Genomic DNA, 22,546 nt, shown 5'->3' on the forward strand with positions numbered 1-22,546 from the left:
TGTGTGGATGTGGAGGGGTGGAATAAAAACAACCCCATGCCATGTTTGCTGATTTTGAAATGTTCTTGGATGAATTTCCAGGTAGAATATAGATGCAAGAACGTGGGAGGCCTCTTTCATCCATACTCAGTTTTTCTATACATTCAGGGCCAGACTGTGAGCCTTTAACTCATCTGTGTCTGAGTGCTGCTTTTCAGGCTGACATGAAGGAGGTCTGCCAGTGCTCTGAGCAACTCAGAGATGCCTCACTGGCATCTGTAGCATGTTATTAAGCCCAAGCTATCCTGGCTCACATCTGACTGCAAAATTCAGTGTAGACATGCAACTTAGCCTGGCACCCACTCCTAGGAATGCTTCCCTTCCCAGATACTTCTGTTGTGAGGACAAGGTGTTACTCATCCTCACTACGCATATCACAGGGTGCCTTACTGTTAGACTGTCAGGCAGAGCTGTCATCTGAAAGCCCCAGTGCAGTGAGGTGATGCAGCCCTGTGCCAGCCCTCTTGAACAGTGACAGTACCACATGTGACACCAGGAGCATGACATCTGCACAGTGTAGCATGCACCAGAGCACCTTGATGTAAAGAGCGTTTGGGTGCTCAGAGAGAGCAGAGAGGAAAGTATGGGACACTTATGAAAGGCAAAGAGAAGTCTGTCTCTCTCTCTCTCCTTTTCTTTCTTCACCAGGGAACTGGCTCACACAGTACTACAATAACAAGAGCTGGCATGCTGCCCAGCATCGCTGTACTTTGGTTGTAAGTGAACTATGAGGCTCAAGCAATCTCTTCTGGGAAAAGTTCACACCAAATGTATTGTATGTTATGTTTTCCCCTCATTGTATTTTTTTCCAAAACAGTCTATTATATTCCTTCCCTGTTGCACTGTGGATTTCTTTAAGATCCCCAGGAGCTGCCCCTTTAAAAACCAAACATTTGGGTAATCAAACAGATCTGTTTTTTGAAGTAACAGAGATAAACTAGTAATCCTCCTCTCAGAGCCAGCCTTCAGAATAAAACCAGAGCACGATTCACTGAATGGTGAGGGTTTCTGTTGATGGGGTTTTTTTCTCAGTTACAACCAAAAGTTAAATAAGAGAAGGAAGTGTGCCATTGAAACACTATCATTAGCTATATGATGTACATCTTCCATGGAGTGGAAGCCAAAGCAGAGGGGGCTTTACAAATGCAGTGCAGTAAAAGGAAAAATGTTCCAAAAAGTATGTTCTCTCTTTCACTTGAAGTTTCAATAAAAGTCTGATGTGGTTTTACATAATGGTCCGGGACACCTCAGAGATGACAGCTGTAACTTCCACTGTAAGATGCCTTCATTTGTTTTGTCCTGTTCCTCAATATGTTTTTTGCAGGGGCATAAAAAGACACATTTTTTAAGTTCACAGAAACTATGAAAACATTGAACACAATTTAGCTGGCAAATCAGACCACGGGCAGTTAGTTAGAAACTGAGTAACAAAAGTATGCCATAACCAGCCCAAGTACATATTCTCCATTGCTCTGCAAATACAGATGCTGTGAATTTATAATTTACTGTGGTTTTTACTTATTTTTACTAATTTTACTGTATTATTGTTCAGAAGCCTTTGCTAAGCTCTGTATTGCATTGTGTGAGGTGTTGCACCTATGCACAGGAAGTTTCTTCCTCAGAAGATTTAGGAGGTTAGCTTAGGATGGTTTTGCAGATGTGTTGGCATGGTACACAAAGTAAACTCACAGCAAACATGAAGCAGTTAATTCAGCTTAAATTAGCAGTGGTATCAAGTACCTGTAATTCCAGGAGGCCTTGGTAGGAGTTTTGGGTGTTCAGCACTTTTGAAAGCCAGACTGAAGTTCCTTGCCATGCTTCTGACAAAAAGTCCTTAGAAATTAAAGACAGAAAAGAATTATTAGGTTATCAGTCCAAATTCATCCCAGAAGAAAACCCATTGAAGTCAATGAAATTTCACTGGGGATGGATTTACCATAGCAAGATTGATCCCTATAGTATATTTAGAAGTGCTTTGTCCTATACAGTTTTAATTAGCTCTACATTAGTCAAGGTACTGTACCATTGTTTTAATCAGCTACCCTAGCAGGGAACTGTTTCTAGCTCTCCTTGCCTGTATTTCCCCTCCCACCCCCGTCCTTGCTGCCTCCTTCTCACCCCCTCATTATTTTATCTCTAATTTGGCTAATGAATTTCTCAGACAGAGCCTTCTTTCATGTTTGAGAAGGACCTTGCCTGTATTGAGGCTAAAGGAAAAAAAAAAGCCAAACCACACTGAGGGCAAAAAAAAAAAAGACCAGAAAGAAAGAGCAAATTCTTCTACTGAGAAAAGCAAAGGTGTCTATGAAGCTTTAAGCTGTTCTTTGTCACTCCATCAATCCATATATAGCTAGGTCACAGTTTTTCACCCCATATTCTGCATTAAGGTGAGTATGAGTACTTTAGTCTTGACTTTCCAGTTTCAACACTGACTCGCTGCATTGTCAGAGCAATTGGTTCTTGTTTCAAACCTCTGCTTTACCACAGTTGCAACAGCCATAATCATTCACGTGTACATGCAAAGAATTTCTCAAGCTGTTTCACAGAAATCAGGAAAGCCTTTTAAGTTCTCTAGTGGAAAAGTACATGTAATATAAGGCAAAGTACTGTTGCCATCAGTAGTACTGTCTTTTTTTTTAATAATTCTAAGGCAAGCATTAATCTTTTCTCTGAGTTTGCCAATTATTTTTTTACCTTCTCTAATGAAAGTTCTAACAATATAATAGGGAATTTGTAGTCTCTGTACGCTTTCAGTCATATAATTACAACTAAAACAAGTGTGTTGAGAATAACTGCAGAAACTGTGGGTTCAGTGCTGCCTTCTGCCAAAGAAAAAAAAATGTCCACAAGTAAGGAAAAAACCTCCAAAACCACATTGGACAAGTTACTAAATCCCATCTACGTAAACACGTGTGTGTTCATTTCTGAGTCACCGTATCATTTGACCATGAAAGAAACAAGACAGTTTGCTTGAAGAATGTCAGGAAGACCAGAATATAATTTTTTTAAATGCCATGTTTTCAGTTTTCTTAATGCTCTTCTAAAACAGGCACACACTCACTTTAAAATTAACCACAGAGCTTAATTAAGCTTCTTCTGATTGTGCTGGGAGGGTTCCATGTTGTCTTCCTGTGGTCATTTCATCAGCCAGGGCTTTTCATGTAAGAATGTGCTGCATCCATGTCACAGCATGGGGTCTCATCACAGACACCTGCTCTCAGCCTGTGAACACAGATTTTAATCCCCTTCCCTGCAAAAATGGTGACAGAAGGACATGTTATTTAATTACTCATGCATGCTCTCCAAGACAGGGTCCACAGCTCCACTTGTTTCATATGGCTTGTGCTATTTTTGGGGGGTGATCAAATAGGATGGTTGTTAAAAAAGGAGAAAGCTTCACAATAGACTTCTCTTTGCTATTTGATGAGAACAATAAATGAAAAGATTGGCAGGATAAGAACAGAGTGGGAACTGAACAAAATCTAGGTATGGTAAATATAGCCATACAATTATTTGTGAGTTCTTCTGCTCTCACTGTGAAGATATGTAAGTTAAGATGCACTGTGTAACTTCACTCTTCCCCACTACAAGATCATGGATCCAGCAAAAATAAACCGTGATAGACATGTCTAAAATACTGAAGAATATGAAACCAACTGAAATTTACTAAAGCCTTTATCTAAGTAAGATCTGCAGTAGTGGTTATGTTTCCCTCAGGTGCTAGCAGAGGAAAAAACAGGAGGAAGATTAAAAAAGAAGTATAAATTTTTAGCTGTGCTTAAGCAACATGTTTGCTAAATCACTCCAGTCAAAATCATTCAGCAATCCCTACAAAATCCTATCATGGACCAAAGCAAAGCACAGCTAAATTAAACGTTATATATTGTATCCGGCAAGCAATCACTGTACTTGCATTCTCATTGCCCTCAGCAGCACCTGCATTCTTTGATCACAGTCCTTTTATGTGCTGCACTGTATACAAAAGACTGAGCCAGCAATTAGCCATTCTGCCACTGGGTCCTGAAATCTCTGCAAATGCTTCAGCTCTTTAATGAATTCCTAAATAGAAGGAAGTTGCAAACAAAGTTCAGCTTGTGTATTTTATGCCAGGTTCCCACAGCACTGTAGGTTTTTAGAGCTTAATTAATGACACTTGCATCCTGTATGCCTTCCAGAGTTTTAGTGGAACTTTTACTGGTCACTTCAAACTTTGACATCTTTTGGACAATTGTCCTCAGAATATTGGGCAACCTCCCCAGTCTTTGGAAGGGAAAAAAAACAAGACATTGCTGCCAATCATGACTCATCTGTATTAACAGGATGAACAAAAACTGGAGGGACAAAACGTGCATCATTTCAAGTAAACTACTCATCAGAAATCCTCAGCATTGTATAGGAACCAAAATGGGTGATGAAAATTAAAACCACAGCCTAATATACCAGCATTTGGGAACTCTGCCAATGCCCCTAATTAAAATTTTGAACTAATCTCTTCAGGGAATCCAAGAAATTCTTTCAGAAAATGGAACAACATTCTTCTATGCATATCCAACTACTTATCCTGTAAGAGGGAATATAAAGGAGATTGTATACGATCAGACAGAGGTCAGTCAAGTGGAAAGGACAGTGTGAAAGCTACAGGAAATGAGCCATCTATGAATGAAAATACTGGAATTCCTTCTTGAACTCTGACTCACATAGTGTAAGATTTTGCTGGTCCTTATCAAAGGATCATTACATCAATGGAAAGTCTTCATTAATTTTAGTGTGATTTTAATCAGTTCCCAAAACAGGAGAATATAAACATAGGTGTTTGTAACATCAAGGTATGCCAACATATCCTTTCTCTTTTTTTCTACCATCATTAGAGAGCTTGGCAAGAGTGGTTTAGGATAAATGAAAAGTGTAGAGACTGGACTGGAGAGGGTCTAAGACAGCCCCTGACATTGGCTTATAGACAATAAACAACAGATCCAGTACTGTTAGAGATTAAATTAGACATGGAAGGATGGAAAGGGCTGGTAATCAGCTGGTAAGTGTAGAGGGAAAGGATGTTGATAAGTATTTCTTAGAAGGGAAAGCCCAAATCTTCTTTATTGTTAATTTTAAAAAAAATGCCAGAGTAAGATGTTAAGAAGAAAAAACAATTATAGGCAGGTGTGAAGAAGAGAGGAATAAGGTAACTAGAGGAAGTGAACAAGGCTAGGTTAGAATTTCACACATGGAAAAAGAGACAAGATTGGTAGGAGTTACAAGGAAAAAAGTTACAAGCAGGGAAACTGCATCATACTAAGTTCTGACTTTGGAGAAACCACCAGGGTCCTATAAAGAAAAATAAGTGAAGTTAGTCAGAGAGAACTACCAAAGATTAATCTGGGCTGGCTCTGCAATGAGTAAATCTGTTTAGGTAGGCAACTGAGCCTGATAAATCAAGCAATCCTATCCGGAGCTCAAATTATTCAAATCTATGGCTCTTGTTTGGCCAAGGTGGAGCTACAGGGTTTAATCACTGTCTTATACCTCCCATAGCCCCTGACATTCAGGCAGACTGGCTGACTTTGGGGAAATAGAGGCGCAAGCCTCCCTTTGCATGGCTGTAAATGACTATGTGCAAAGCAAGGCTGTGAGGACTCAGTTCTCTCGGCAAATTCTCCCAATTGAATCCAAACACAATTTTAGCTCTGGTACGCTTGTCATCTGCAGAGCTTTGCCTCTTCTCTCTGGCTTAGAAACAAACAAAACTTCCTCTCTGCTACTTTTTTCTAAAGGATCTTTCTGTGACTAAGCCATTTATGAGTCTATATTACATGTAATTCTCTGATGCCAGATGAGATAAGAGAGATAATCCTCATAAAAGATTTGTGGCATTATAGATTACAGCTTCCTTTCATATGTTCTATGCTTTGCCCTGAAGAGGCCTTGAGTGATGCTATAGGATCTCTGTATTCAGATTACAAGATACTTGAGTTCAGCACTGCCTTATTATAGGTTTAGAAATACCAACAACCCAACTAAGTGGCCAGCTGTTCAGATCCTGCTGTTCTCTTAACCCATGCAAAGGTAAAGTACTATTGTGGTCAGTGGGATCCTTGCCAGGGTAATGAGATTGAAACCATTTTCCTTGTATTGATTCAACTGCCACTTCAGTGGTAATGTAGCAATGGTAAAGTAAATAATAATAAAGTGATTGTTTAGCAGACAAAACAAATTATTTCAGGAAGAAGTCATCTGTGCTTCAATCATAGCTTGTCCAGGCCAGAAAGGTACTTAGTTACTCTGCCTTTTAAAAATAAGTATTACTATTACTATTACTATTATTATCAATATCCAAACTCCTGTTGCCACAACCAGCTGTAATCTTGAAATTGGATTTTACTTATAATTTAAGGGTCTACCTAGAGTTTAAAGACTTTTGTAGGTCTAGTTGAAGTGCCCTCACTGGGCATGTCTCAGAAAAAAGGCTGAATAGCAGCTAAACTGCTGCTCTGGAACGCAATTTCTCCATCAGAATGAGTATGACTTTAGTTCTTCCAGGAGGCAATAATCACTAGGAAGGTCTTTAGTTGTGTTTCCTGCTGTGCAACATGCTTTTCGGATGAAGGAACTGAATAATTTTGGGAAACACAGAGGAGCTATGTTCAGCAACTTCACAATATGATTGTTCTGATACAAGGCCAACTCTGGTTTCTAAGCCTGGAAAACAATATAGCAAATCTGATACTAGATGGTGTGAACTATTCACACAATGATATATCCTGCTTAGCACATGTGAGATATCTCTAGGAGGAGCATGGCTGATGATATATTTACATGACATTAACACAAATGTCATTTACAGTGCTCATTTGCCTAATTAATAGTGTATTTATGTTTCTTGAACACTGCAGTGATCATTTTTTAATTTGCTCTCCGGTGAGAGCATTTAGTAGAGTGGGGGAATTTATGTTTGCTCTCCAATGATGGAACATTAATCGCTAAGGCAAAAAATTTGCTTTTTCTAGTCTCACCTCCACTGACATTTTGCCTGCTCCTGAATGGATCAGCGACCTTCCACTAACAATAGCCATTTCCAGTGTGAAACAGTGATCAACATCTTAAAAGAAGTCTTCACACCTCTTCATTTCTACTGCTTGGAATGAGAAAGTGAAGTATGTAGCATAATTCTGCTACATACAAGCAGGCAAACATCTGATGGAAATACACCTTTAGCCCCTTGTGTCTGCGTGATTTAGGATGTCACAGATCTCAGCTGTTTGCTGTCTTTCTGACTCCCCTGGCTGTGTTGAAATCACCACAGTGACAGCCAAGATGAAGTAGCTGACTATGTGAGCATTCCTTGTCCTTTCCAATACACAACAAAGCTACTTAGCTTAAATCACCACTGACGGGAACTAACTTCTTAAACAGGTTTGAACTTGATCCTTGTTGAGCACATCTGACTGTGCCCCAGATTGCCTAGTTCAGCTCCACGCCAGCACATGTACCCTATTATCAGCAGCAGCAGCTCTACATCAGTCAGCAGCTGGCAGACGGGCCCTTGGGGACTTTTCTAGCTGCGGCTAGTGCAGCCCTATGGCTGCTTCAATATATTCTCCCTGCACAAAAGGGGACATATCTCCGTGCAAATGTTGTTATTGCACAATGGGTGTCGTTGATAGCAGGAAAGAGACAATGCTTGGAAGCTGGACATGTTGTTCAAACATCATTCCAGTCTTTTTATATACTCTGATTAAGGCCCTTTACTTAGAGCTGCCATCATGCTGTTGCTGACTGCTTTGGGCACACAGAGAATATCTGAAATCCCTTTTCACCCTCTTTTAAAGAATCAATTGAACTGCATTTCAGTGCCTATAATTCTACAGTTTGTGACTTTCTCTTAGTGTAGATTCTGGCTTATCTATGTAAGATACACAAACAGGTACATCCGTAGTACCCATCTTTACAAGCGCTACAAATATTTTCACTATTAGCCAATTCCTTTTCTCCACTGCATTTCCAGGTCATAACCCCACTGTTGTCAGCATTACTTAGCCCTTGACACCCTAGCAGTATTTCTTCAGTAGTGGCTGACAGAGCTCTTAGGCAACTAGGAAATCCAAAACAAAGGAAAACTCTTACAAGGGGAATATGGGACAGACAGAGGAGCAAGTGGAACTAACAGAATAAAGGCCCAAGGGAAAGAAATTAGGTTGAGGCTGGGATAAGGGCAGCAAAATTTCAGAGGATTTGCTCCCAGGGCAGGCATCAACAGCAACCACTAATTCTGCCAGTGACAGTGTCAGTCAGATCAGCCAGGAATTCACCTGTTCAGCACCAGCACAGGGTAAAGCTATTAGCATCCCGTGTTCAAAACGATACAAAACTAAGGGCAGCGACAGAACATATGACTAACTGAAGGGATTAATTTTCTAAACCTAGATGTCTCTTTTCAATTCCTAAGTCTCTCCCAGGGGACCAGTGATGCATCTACTGTCCCTGTGCCAATGTCTCAGATAGATCGTTACATTTAACCTACTGAATACTAACCACCATGTCGTTTCTAGGCTTGAGAAAATGAATGGGGAACAACGTCAACCAAATTGAGATAGAACAGCTCTGATGGCCCAGGTGGTATCTGCAGTTTCCTGACGATCTAACCCAGGATAGTGGGCCTGGCTCAACCACTTGGCCACTTCTAAAAGCTTACAGGGACCCCTGCTCCCTTCTGCATGTGCTGAATGCAAACTGTGTAGCTGAGCACTGTAATTTCCCACAGCACAGCTGTAGAGCTCTGAAGAAACAGCATAATCAAGCTCCAGGCATCCCCCATCACTGCACCCATGAGAAGTGGTGCCTTGCCACAACACAGCCTTTTCCCCCTTCCCATCCTGCCTGTTTTTACCTGCTCTCTGTCAGTCACTGCCATTCCTCCCTAAAGCTCTCGCGTGGCTGTGACAGGAGTGTCTAAGGAGATGAGATAGAAGCACCCACAGCAAATAAATAAATGAATAAAGCACTAAAAAGACCAAGCTGGAGAACAAGGGGGACATGAGCTGTTCAGAGGCTCGAAGGCCAGCCCATAGAGTCACTCAGTCTAGACTCCAGATGTGAACGCAGAGCCTCAGTGAGTGCAATACGGGACTGCGTAAATATCTCAGCCAGATGTCTCAGGGCCCAAGCTACAAATCCTCACAAATGGTGACAGAGTTGGCTGTTGCTGTTTGTACAGCTCTGCTTCCAAGAGAATCAGTGGTCATTCAGTCAGCAGCAGTTCATTTCTGCTGCCAGATGGGAGGGAAAACCAGGCTCAGAGTTGCAGTTAGTCTCATAGCAAACTCAGCAGTCGGTGGATGGGTCATGGAGCCCTCTGTGGGTACTGAGGTTGGCTCAAAATAGCAATCTGGGGAAAGAGCTGAAAAGATGATAGTAAGCATAAAAGCACATGATATTTAACTCCCAAATAGTCTAAAGTAACAGGCTGCCATGTCAGGAATTTGAATTAAGATTTAGGTCTTCCAGACCCCTCCCATTTGGTCAACTAAGCTTACAGATGCTTAACATTACGCGATGGAATTACCTTACGTTTCAGTTGCTGGAGACATGTGATACACTGGCTCTAAGGAGCTTGATGCTTGTATCTGCACTTTCAAACTAAGCACTCCTCTGCCCCACATTCATGTTCCCAGAAATTGTCTCCTAGGTGGGTGCCTCACAGAAAGCACCTGGAGGAAATCCCACCACCTTCCTGTCTGTTTGTGGTTGGATCTGTCCCTGGGGAGCCTGGAGATTAGTTTCAGCTCATTCTCCTGTCTGGCTTAGAACCAGAGAATTGTGCCTGTCTCTCCCAGGAAATTCTACCACTAGTCCATACTGTATTTTAAACTAAAGCTTTCCCAGACTCTTGGATTTCTCTCACACTCCCCCAAAAAATTTAAGTATTTATTGCAGCAGGGTGTAGGACCTGGGGATCTGCAGTAAAAGTCCTTTTATAATCTACCCTGTCACTGACCCAATTTAGGATATATCAATTTATGACCTAGATTCTCTTCAGCAAGTCACCAAAATTGGAACTGGCTGAATAATTTATAAGAAGATTTGTAAGCAAAAGTCCTGAGTTGGGACACTTATTCACAGGGATATTATTTATGATTTCTTGTTCAGGCCTGAACATGTTTTAGGATGGCAAATAATTGTAGCAAGATTTGCAAGAGGATGGTTTTCATTCCCCTTTTTAGAGTACAGATAGAACAGTGAATCATACAGTATAAAAGATGAGCTTTTGAATCAGCTCAGAAAAACTTGTCAAAGAGACAGATGCCAGTCAAACAAATCAAACAGCCAAAAAACTTGAAAAAACAGGACACCATATCAGTGTCCTGTTTCTCTAGGTCCAGTTACAGCCAAAAGTTGCACCTCCTGGAGAAATATTTAAAAAGGGCATTGTCCCTGTCTTCAGACCTAGGCTCACAGAGATAACCTGGAGTCAAAAAAGTTGAGGATAAATTGCAGTACTTTAGACTCACCACAGGCTAAGAGCTCACATGCACAGTAGCTGATGCAGGGTAAACTCTTTTATCTTCCATGGCAAATGCTTGGGACTGTGAGCCTCAACTCACAGACCCTTTTTTCTCATTCCCAAGGCCCTAAAAAAAAAAAAAAAAAGGTCATGCCAAAAGATGTTCTGAACAACACCAGGTACCCATAGTGGTACATTTCCCATAAAGGTTGCAAGGCCTTACTCTGTTTTATACCTCTGTCACATCTGACCCTCAAACCTTTGCTGGGATCCACTTAGTTCTAATAAAAATGTTTCCTGAGGTGCCACATTCAACTCTGGGTCTAAATCAAATTTATCTGCACTGACAGGTGTATGCTTTTGAGGTTTAATTAATTTCTCTCTCTATCCTGAACAACTTAACCCCGAAAAACATAATATAGAGAGACCTGTGCTGGACATGGACATCCTTTTCCTTGTTATTCTGCACTTTCTAAAGAGAAAAGGCACTGAGTGTAATAACCTTAAACAACAGCTAACTCCATGATCTAAAACAAGTACACTGAACAATTTATTCAAGCACATCATGCTGTCCTTCCACCTCCTTGGTAATGAATGCACAGCATCACTGTGGCTGAAAGTTAAAGGGGATATTTCTTCTGGCAGTGCCCTCTGGGTCTGTTAGGCTGGCTTATCCGGCAATTGTGTTGGCAGTTTGGAGTTTTTCCCAGGATCTTCTATGGCCAGGGATGCTACAGGCCACCTTATTAAATGTCAATGCCCATTGCAGATTAATTTTTGAGGGGAGAATCAACCTTAGGATGTTTTTCTTCTGCTTCACATCAAAAACTCATAAATTTAAAAGTCTTTTCAGAGAAGGTCCTTTCTTTTGGAATGAAAGGGTCGTACTTGGAATCCTACTGTGCAGCACTGACTCTTCCATACTGGGAGATAGACAATTTCCCTTGTCTTGTCTTGGAATCTGCAGTTGCAACCCCTCTTCCAGCACAGGCTCAGAATACACCTCTGACTCATAAATGCCAGTTCCAGTGTATAAACAGTAAGTGGACAAAAACATGAGATAAGTGAAACCTTTCGTCTTGCAGTGCAGAGGGAGGTGGAACTCATGTAGACCAGAAAAAAAGTATGTGTTGAAATACAGTGTTGGAGGAGTATGCAGAAATTCCGTAATCCTTATCTCTGTCCCTGAAAAAATCAGTCTCTCCAGACACAGACCACAGCAAGTTCCTATCTGTGGAAAAACAGATTTATTTTGCCATTCATGCAAGTGCAGTTGCCATCTGAGAGCCTCAAAGCTTCATTCTTCAATGCCTGTGGCCATATGAAATTTTTTGGGAAGCCACGAAGAACCATTATCAGGAAAATGGTGCTTCATTTACTCTTTGACTCTCAAAGAATGTTTTGTCTTCCTCTCTGTTTTGTGAAGTGCTGTCAACACTTACAGTGAAGTTTATTGTAAATACACAATAATAACAACTGTGCACATTCATCTCCGATTCAATTCCTATGTAAATTTATGTTAATGTGTATGCAGATTAGGTCTGCCCCCCTTGGTCCTGGAAAGTTGTCAGAATGACACATGGGTTCTGAAGAGGTTGTGTACTACTGATCTGCAGTTTTTGTATAGTGTTCAATAACAGGCAAGCCAGCAACAAGAGACTGTGGATATTTGTCTTCACTTTTGCAGGATAAATCAATGGAGTCTTCTAGAGTCTGACTAGCCTAACAAGGATTTTTCTAGAGTCTAGCTAGAATTAAAAAGAAGTCTCTAAAAACCACCTCTAAAACCATGACCTGCTATTTTTATTTCTATTTCTCAATAGAACAAATACATGTTGGATCTTTTGAAAAATTGCACAGTACAAGGGAGCCCAGTAAGTTTCAAGATCTGACATGCCATTTATGAGACAGAAAGACTTTTTTTTCTCCTTAATATTTAGTAACCAATAAACCAATGCCTGGAGTTTATGACTGAGTGACTCGCTTTTTGTTGACTAAATCAGTACACTTTTTAGGAGAGCTTGAATAGGTAATTTATTTTATTCTTTCCTTCTCAACCTCCCTTTTCCCTGTTTTAACATGAAAAAACACTGATCTTCCACCTGTTTGTGCAGACAGAGCCATTCTGAGTACTCAGGTCAGACGAATGGGGAGGCAGCTGCAGTGCTGCATTTGATTGTTCCCTGCTTTCCTGACATGGGTGTTTTGCTATGACACTTTCTAGTCCTTTGCAGTAAATAGAAACTACTTTAGCTCATCCCATGCCTGTGTCCCTACAAGGCTCCCAGACACTTCTTAAATAATCACAACAGGACTTAAATTGGGACTACAAGAGATACATGTGCTCTTTGCACAGGGATGAATTTCTGGTAATGCAAAACGGTTGTGGAAATTGCTGTTACAAGCAGCAGGTGCCACAACTTTTGGCTAGGAAGACATACCAGACAACAAAAGTCCAATTGCCAGAAAGTATTTATACTCCTGCAGTTCACAGCTGAGGACTTGGTCCTGACTTTTGATAGACGAAACAAATTTGTTCTTCAGTTGGAAACTCGGTTGTGCTTGGAGGGTAAGATTGTGCCCAGAGCTGATAAAGGTGGAAGCTGAGTCCTCAGTTCAGAATGAGGCAGCAGTCTCCTGACCAAAATTGCCTCCAATTCTAATAATACTTCATGGAATGAGGTGGCCAGTGATTTTTTGGGGAAAAAAACAACTAAACAAACCAAGAAATAACAAAACAACAAATTAGAACAGAACTGTACCTCATAGACTGATGAGAAACTTCAGTCACTATTTATTTCTGGCCTTTCAGCTGAATTAAAGACTGATGCTGAGGAAATCTCTTTCTTCTTCAAGTTCTTCTCACTTGAATCTGGCTCAGAGTGTTATTTCACTCTACTTTTTTAATCTCGTTTTATTGAAGGCAATGTTAGCCCCAAGAGCAAAACAAGCTAAATAAAAACAATTAGAGCCTGGAAGGAATCTGCATTTTTTCTTTGAAATAGAACCCCATGTCAGACAGCTTTCCACGTACCTTGTTCAGCTTAGGTTACATTATGGCATCCCATCAGGCCCATTCAAACCAGGTTGCAAAGGTATTGTGGCTGGGATCCAACGCTGCTTTCCCTGCCCATGATAGCTATTGGTGCTGATTTCATCACAATCATTTTCTCTCTTTCCACCTCTCATGCAGCTGCCTTCCTGTCTTGATAGGACCAAAGTGCAGCTCATGGAATCTATATGATAATCACAAAAATAGCTATATCTGTTGAAAAATGGGTTTAATTCCCCCTCTAAACCTTTGTGTATTGCCAACTGGGGGTGTGAAACCAGCTGGCAAAAGATGCGCTCATTTCGATTTCATGACTTTCATATACTGCAGCTTCCTGACTTTAAATGGTTCCTCCCCTCTCTAATGAGAGCACCAAAGCCTTGATTAACAGCCCTCACTTTAAACAAAGTTTTGGAGTTTCTTTTCATGGTAACTTCTCCAAGGATGTCTGACAGCCTGTTCAATCCAGGGCAGCTGAATGCCTCTTCTTTCACAGCATGAGCATTTGTCAGAGGCACTAGGAGTCAGGCTTGGTGAGGATTTGTATCCCTGAGCAGTCAGCAAGTAACTTGCACAACAGCGTGGGAAGCAAGCTTAAAAGTAGTGCTGGTAAAACTGTGAAAAACTAATTTCATCAATGTTTTCAAAATGCAAAGGCTTGGAATGGATGATGTTTTACTTTTTTTAACTCTTTTATCCCTATTCTTATAAAATACATTTTCTATTTACTGAAAATGCTTGTCTTCAGTACATTGTTTAAAATCTTTAGACTAAAAAAAATTGCAGAGAGATGACTAGGCAGTGTGAGAGAAAAGCCTGGTATGTTTTTTCATAGTTGATCACAGAGAAGGGAAAGGCTATTTCTTGGGAAAGATTCCTTCAAGACAGGTAGAACAATCCAGATCAGACCCTTAAATCTGTACTTAGAGGGCATGACTGAGTCTTCTTGGATTTCTGTTTAACATTTAGATGAAGTTTTGTTTTGGCTATGCTTGACAGTCAGAAAGTTACAATCAGCCAAAGTATGAAAGGAAATACCGGGGTCTTGGGGGATGGAGGGAAAATGGAGAGAGGGGGTAAATCAACCCTAAGTAAAGAGCTCCCATGAAGTTGGTAGCATAACCAGACAAGCAAAGCAAGAGAAAAAGAGTGAAAAATTTCAGTCACAGAAGTCAAAAGCTGCAAGTCTCTTACAGGGAAAAAAATACATTGCATCTCATTTCTGCTGTGCCTACTGATACCATCTACAGAAAATCTGTCACCAGTTGAAAGAGAGTTACATTCCTTGTCAATGCATTCCACCACATTGGTGTCTCGACTTTCAAGAGTTCATTAAATGCACAGTCATGGAATTTTCTTTGAAACAGAAAGACAGTACAAGCTCCTTTATTTTGGTGTCCTGGAACCATTAATAACTCAATTTCTTTATATATTAATTTCCCTCCATTTATTGCTTCAGCTATCAGCAACACAATAAATTTACCTTAAAGCAAATTGTGGGATATCTTTCTCTATATATTCCCCCAATCCATGTATATATATGACCTCCACACAAACATGCACATACATAAACATAAAACCTGACAATGAATAGCAGAATTTATTGAAAGGCAAGAAACACGAGAAAATTAACACTGAATTACAAATAATACAGCTTAGATATTAGACATATTTTACATTTTGTTCTTCTGTCATTATTTTGTTTCTATGATTATGACATTTTATTCTTGCATACCTATCTTTCAGGAAGATAACCCCTCTGGAAGATCCCATTGAACAAAGATCTGACTAGTTTGCTTAGAGGGAAAGGACAAAACTGGAGTCAAGAGAGTGAAAAGAGCATGCTAAGAATACAGCACAGTCAGTGGACAGTCAGTAACAACCATGGAGCCTTTGTCTTTGAGCAGGAGCTGGAAAGCACAAATAGATTCAAGTTAGCAGTGCCAGACTGGCAGCTCAGAGAAGTCATTGTACATGTCCCCACCAACTACAAAGAGCTTTGGTCCAACATTAGGACTTGTTCCTGTGCTGCACTTCCTTCCTATGCAATACCTGCCTCCATAAATATTTGTTTCTAGTAGCAATATGGGTGTGGTCTTCACTCAACAGAGACATAGGACTAGGAGAGCAGAGCATGCTTGAAATGAGATTTAGCAGGACTGTACCAGACTTGGTGTCAGCTCTTCTGGCCTTAAGACTTAGAAAAACTAGGTTTCTGAGCATCTTAGAAAACTGCTCTGTCTTTTTTAGAATTTAGAAATATCTACAAGGGTTGTAACAATACAGTCTAATTTTCACCCAGGGAGTTCCAAGCACAGTGAATGAAAAATTAAGGAAGTCACCTGCTGTACCTCACAAGCAGAGCACAGAATTGTGAGTCTTATTAAAGGTGATAAAAGCAGGACTCTTCATCTGAGAATGAAGATGACCTGTGAAATCACGGCTTGTGAAATTTCATTTAGTCCTTATCCTCAGCCAGAAATGATGGGAAGCAAAGCTGCTGTGCTCTACCTCTTCACTGAATTCAGAGCTTTCAGCCATTAATACAACACACAGCCAGAGTCAGCACTGCACCAATGGACTTTGCTACTGGCAGGAATGTCATGAAGTCCATGTCTGGGTCAAATACAGGGCTGTAGGACACTGGAGGTGCACTGTTAGTGGGAATACTATAATCTCAATTTCCAGACCCAAGGCTGTTCACACTTAGCACCTGTGTCTTATACTTGATGTACAAGAGAGAACTGTTATATAAACCAGTAAAGATGTACATATCCCAACCCAGAAAGCAAGGAAGACATGCAAGTCCCATGTGCAACTCAGTTTTAAAAACCACCCAATGTGGCAGGCGTCCCAGTGTCCTAACTCATAAAATGATTTTCAGAGCTTTCACCAAGAAACAAAAAACAACAAAAGGAAAATAAGTTCTATCTCAACATCTTGAAAGGATGGAGTCGCCTCTCCAGAGTTTTTTCCTCAATTAGGCAAGGTTCCTTGCCTTGGTTGGATAACAAATGCACATTCATAAGTCCATGTGTGCTCAGACATCTGTAACACAATGCCATTTATGCCACAGCCAAAAGACATTCTTACTTTCCCTGACTAGTGAAGGGACAGTTCAAGGTGGTGTAATTCATCTTTATCCATCAGTAGACAATTCTAATATAACAATGGAGGCAACATATAACCGGTGGGAAAGGAGGGAAGTAAGTTTACATTCATCACTTCTGTAACACTTCAGAGAATCTGAACAAAACAGTGTTTTATCCATGTGTTGGTACAAATGTCTTCCCAAAAATCAGCGTCTCTTGCACTGAAAATAGACTTGCATTGATTGCCCTATCCTAAGTAGAGCACCATAAAAGTGATACCGCATAGAATCCTCCTCAGAAACATCATTTTGTGCCAGAGGATCTCTGAGCCTAAATATTTCCTTTCAGACACTTTATTCCCAGAGGAGCCTGGCTTTCTGCAAGAACCCTTTGTAGTCCAGCTGGATGTCATTACATAATTAAGCCTGTGAGCCAGGAGGTAGTCTTGAGCATGGCAATTTTACAATGTAAGATCAAAATGTTATTCTTTCTTTCAAAAGACCTAGTGCCATTTGTTGTAGTGCCTTTATGCAAGGGATCAAATATAGTATTGATTATTCATTATTACCTTTGAAGAGGTCAGGAAGCTTCTGGAATTCAGAAGATTTCTGGGGGTCTGAAGTGATATAAGGCCTCGGGGCTTGATGACTCTTCTTGACCTGAAGCTTTGAAATATCACCTGCTGTCTGGATTGTTCCTACTTGCTGCCTAGGATTTCAAAGTCTCTCTCTCTCTCTCTCTCTCTCCCCCCTTTTTTCCCCCAATGTCTTACAGACATTTCCAGATCAAGAGAAACAAAGAACGCAAAAGAAAGTGAAAGTGAGAAGACCAGGAGGTGGAAGCCCAGCTGGCATACATCTGCTTTGCTAAGCTTGAATTGAAAATGAGTATAATTATTGTTCTGCTGCATCCTACTGTGTTTGGTTATTGCAACATACAGAAGAGGCAATGGGCATATCCTGTGGCCAGCTCCATTGCCTTCAACATGGGTTTAACAACTGTCCAATGTCCCAAGAGAGGGAGTTTTTAAACCTTCCTCTGCCAATTTGGTCTTCAGGCACGTTCAAATGGAGGAATGTTTAGAGGAGACTGGGAGTGTCATTATGTGGAGATCCTGAAAAAATTTAAAACACTATCTTCATCAGAAAAAAAAAAATCATCATCATATTAATCTAAACACTATATTAAAAGTTTCCATTTTCAACAACAGTGCCTTTATGTTGTAGAATAAACCTCCAAGAGTGCTTTTTGGCAGATGGTTAAATATTTAAATAGTTGGCCACAGATTTTTAAAAATTGAGATAATTGGAATACTTGAAGCAGTTAATATTTATTAGTCATGAAGAGTTTGACAGATTAGATGTTTTCCTACCCACACATTCTCTGGCAGGAAAAAAAAAAAAAAAAAGAACAAAAACAAAAACAACAAACCAAACCAAGCCCCCTTATCTCTCATTCTATGGATAACAGACTTTGATATGAAGCAGAAACAAAAGGTATGGACTTCCCAGTTTACTCGGTATGAGACACTGAGAGTAGTTGCTGTCACTTAATTCTAGAAAAGGCCAGAAAAAAAATGATGGGAACTACAAGATCTCTGTGGAAATGCACAGGGCTCACTCTGGAAAGTGCCCATGATTAAAACCTGAAGACTGAATCTTCTGCACCACTTCAACTTTCACTATAAATCTGTGTCCCTAGCAAGGTTTCAGGGCTCCTCCAGTCACTGAGGATCGAGACAACGAATTTCCTGTTAACATTTTTCCTTCTGTCGGCCTTCCTTGCAGGAGAGGAGATGCATGGAACAAAGGCAGACCAGTTCTGGGGCACGCCAAAACTGCATCAGAGAATACACCAGGACACAGTGGAGTCTTGACCTCTTGTCCTTTAAATGGGAGACAGGAGGCCAAGAATTGACAGATTACTGAGGCTGCTCTAGGGGCCAGTTTCACCAAACATGTTCTCTTTCATCTGTCCAGATATCTGGCTGAAAATAAGGATTGCTGGCTGTCCCACAGGCTGGCAATAGCTGTAAATGTTCAAACAATATCTGGGCAGAGACAAAGCCTGCTTTTGCATGGAATGTATATGTTACTAATATCTTGTAGAGCAGCCACATGAAACTCCTAGTCAGCAATTCATGCAAGACATGAAAGTACCACCAGTGTTAGACTGTGTATCTGGCTGGCTGAAAAGACACCCACCTCCCTTATATCTTATCTCTCCTTTTTTGATAGCACCACTGAATGGTCACTACATGCCCCTGTATGAAGTTCCTTGGGCTCCTTTATGCCCAGGGGCAATAAGGCACCTCAGTAATGACATTTACATGAATCCACATGCAGTGTTAAAAGAAGTGAATGCAGAGGATTAACTGTGGCAGACAGGGGGATGAGTGGAAAGGATTTTTGTGCTGTCTGCACTGCAAGGTCAAGGGCAGACGGGTAGATTATACACTTGCTCTTACCTGGTAAAAAACCAGTGGGGCAGGACTGACTGCCCTGGCAGACCGAACACAGGCCTGATCTGGAGTCGCCCCAGCACTGCCCCCAAGGAGATCAGATCAGGAGACATACTGGAAAGTAACTTTGTGTACCATCCTATGCTGGTGCCAGTTTGCTCTCTTGAGGGGATGGTAGAGCAGAGCAATCTCTCAGCTACACACTCCCTTCCAGTGATCAGCAGAGATGAACTGCTGAAGTCACTGAGAAGATTTTTCTTTATCCTACAAAAATCTTTAAGGGCCATCCCTGTCATAGACAAAATGATAGGGTATTTTTATCAACTTTTTTATTTTCATTAAAATTATTTTAGAGATATTTTTCCAGTGTCATCTTGCCTGAAAATAGCAATTCATGCTTTAATTATTTCATTGGCATATTAAGACTATAGGAAAACTGGTAGGATTGTGGGCTACAACGAATGAAAAACGTGGTTTACATGAGCAAACACTCAGAAGTTTCCAACTTTCATAGGTTTTCTTTGATTGCTAAAAAAGCATGCTAGAGAAAATCTCTTAAAGTTTCAGTATCCTTCCTCTTCAAGGGGAATCCACAATTCTTAACCCTTAAGAGCACTATGACACGACTCATTGTAAACCAGAAGACAAGAATAGAACCCAGCAATAAAAAAGTCACAATATTTTAAAAAATGAAGATCCCAGGACCCATTACTCACCATAAGGAAAAAAAAAACCCAAACGGAAATGAACCCACATTGTTTCCTCTTGAAGTACCCAGAAGAAAAATCTGTACCTTAAAAAGGTTTGACCTCAATATAGGCCATAGTGTAGAAATGTGAGGATCTTGGAAACTTGTGATTTTCCTGGACTGAGGCCCAGATTTTGTAATATATCTTGCCTGTTTTTCTTGCTTCTTCCAAAGTAGAAAAGGTTCTTTTGAAGAAATGTGTTTTCTAGACACTTTGATACACCAGAATTTGGGTCTGTTTAAATACTTCAAATCTGACATATATACGCATGTAGTTATAACATATAATTCTGTGAATGTGAGCCAACATTGCCTTCTCTGGATCCAGTCCTTCCTATCAATGTGTTGTAAGACACTAGACAGAGCGGTGTCTACCCTAACGTGCAGAGTGTGCAATAGGCCAGACAAATAACAGTAAAACACTCAACTTCCTGTGCCTTTACCTTCTTCACCACAGCTGTTTTAATGAACAGCACCTGAAAGAATTTATGCCCATGTTGAAACTGGAGTTCTAGGACACAGTGGTGGCACATCACATCTGCTTGGAAAAGGAACCTTTTCTTCCCCTCAGCCTTACTTCACACAAGGAAATCTATCAATAGTTTGAGCCAATGACTATCAATGGTATGAGTATTCCCTCAGAGGCCATTTTCCTACCCTGACCACAATGTGCTTTTGCACATTGACCTGCTGTTTGGTTCCCAATGCTTTCCAGGCTGAGTTGAAACTGTGGCTACAAGACATTAACCCTACCCTAAGATGCTCATGGCCTATTACATGCACCCCTCTTTTGTGCTACCTAGAGAGTATGTATGCAAATGCTTCCCTGTGTGTTATCTCATACCAGTTGACTGAGGGCACCAGAACAACTGAAAGACAAAGACTAATCAATAATTTTCCTCCAGATACACCTTGAAATCCAGCTAGAAGGGGGGCAGCCGTACAATAATTCATGATTACTGGCCCCAGTAAAATTAATTCCTGCCATATCTTATCAAACAATCGCTCATGAGAGAAAGTTTCCCCTACTGGAAAATGCATAAGTCACTCCAACTTTTGTGGCTGTGAACTGAAAGCAATTCTTTCTCCACCTTCCAATGTTTGCTCAGGTGCAGTTTGGTTTCCACGTGGACTGATTGAGGAGAACCTGCCTCAACCAGCGAGCTAACAGGAGCCACCAACCAACTCACGCTGACTGCAAACAAAGTCCTCGTCCCAAAAGAGTCTGTTACATAAAAGTGCACAACATAAAACCATCTTTGTATTTGTGACTTACTGTAAGTCCTTAGGAGGTTTGCCTTTAAGGATGACTACATTTTTAATCAATCAGCAAGGCATGCAGTATGTAAAGTTCATGCTAGCTTGAGCGGCAGCGCACTGTGTTTTTCCCCTGGTGAGCAACCCCCTCTCAGCCCCTGAGCTTTAGCTGGTGAGGTTATGCAGCCTTGCCTATTAGGACTGCTCTCAGCCACATGCCTGACTGCACTCTCAAGTCTCAGGGCCAAGAGTAAACTTTGAAGGAACCCTGCCAATTAAATGTAAGCAGAAAACAAAGTCTTTATTTTTCAGCAAAGCCAGTGTGGTCAGAAATGTTCTCATGCTGCTGCTACTGATAATTATTATTTTGCATTCAGTAACGATGGCTTTTAACTCAATTTGAATAATAAATTCTGTCATGAAAATGAAAAATATCTAAAAATGAAAGTTGATCAGATTGTCATTGGTAAATAGACTGAATACATTTTACTACTGGTGAAAAGTGTGCCCTTCAGTGACAAATGTTTTACAGCCTTGTTTTGGGGATCTTACCGGAAAAAAAAAAAAAAAAAAAAAGCTTGGATGGCATGCGTTATCTACAACAGACAAAGACAAAACATTGCAGAAAGGTTAGCACAGATGAATTCCAGTAAACCTTCTATATCATTTCAAAGTCCAAATAGACTACAGCAGCTTGCAGAAAACATATTTGAGGAATGACATACAGAATTTAATAGAATATACTTGGATTAGTTCTTGTACTTTCTTAATTTAAATATAATTGTTTCAGTCCTCAGTTCAGATACAATAATGTTCCAATTTCAATGTTTAACTCTTCTGCTGGATTGTGACCCTGCCTACAATGAATCTAACAGCACAGACAGACTCCAAAGAGGTCTTAACTTAAAAATGACAACATTTTAGTCCCTTTATCTTCTTTTTCTTTCCAATATTAGAAGCAAGTGACGTTCATACAACTAGAAAACCCCTTTCCAGTGCTCGAAGGGACTTGATTTTAATCTTGCTATCTTATGAGACAGCTAAAAGCTATGGCAGGGGAGATGGTCATCTGATTGTCAGAGCTTGCCCAGAGCTTCTAGTGCAGTCTGGGAATCAGGAAAAGCAAGAAGGATATAAAAAAATTCAGAATGTCCCAGACAAATGTTTGGTTGCCTGCTGCACTGCATCAATGGATTTCTTGCAAACAGACCCTGTGGGAATATATTGGATTCATTTCTCTTGGGGCCCTCTAACACCCTCATGAGGGTCTCAGGTATGTGCCAAACAAAAGGGAGAACAAAGAATTCTGCTTTAAAAAGCCCTTCAAAATAGATCAGATAAACTTCAGCTTAAAAGAGAGGTAAGAATATGACCATTCCAAAGGGGATGCTTGTAATTTCTA

The sequence above is a fragment of the Pseudopodoces humilis genome, chromosome 1, assembly GCF_049639895.1.
Source record: "Pseudopodoces humilis isolate 2021_Gansu_Grassland_sample_001 chromosome 1, ASM4963989v1, whole genome shotgun sequence".
In the NCBI taxonomy this organism is placed as follows: Eukaryota; Metazoa; Chordata; class Aves; order Passeriformes; family Paridae; genus Pseudopodoces; species Pseudopodoces humilis.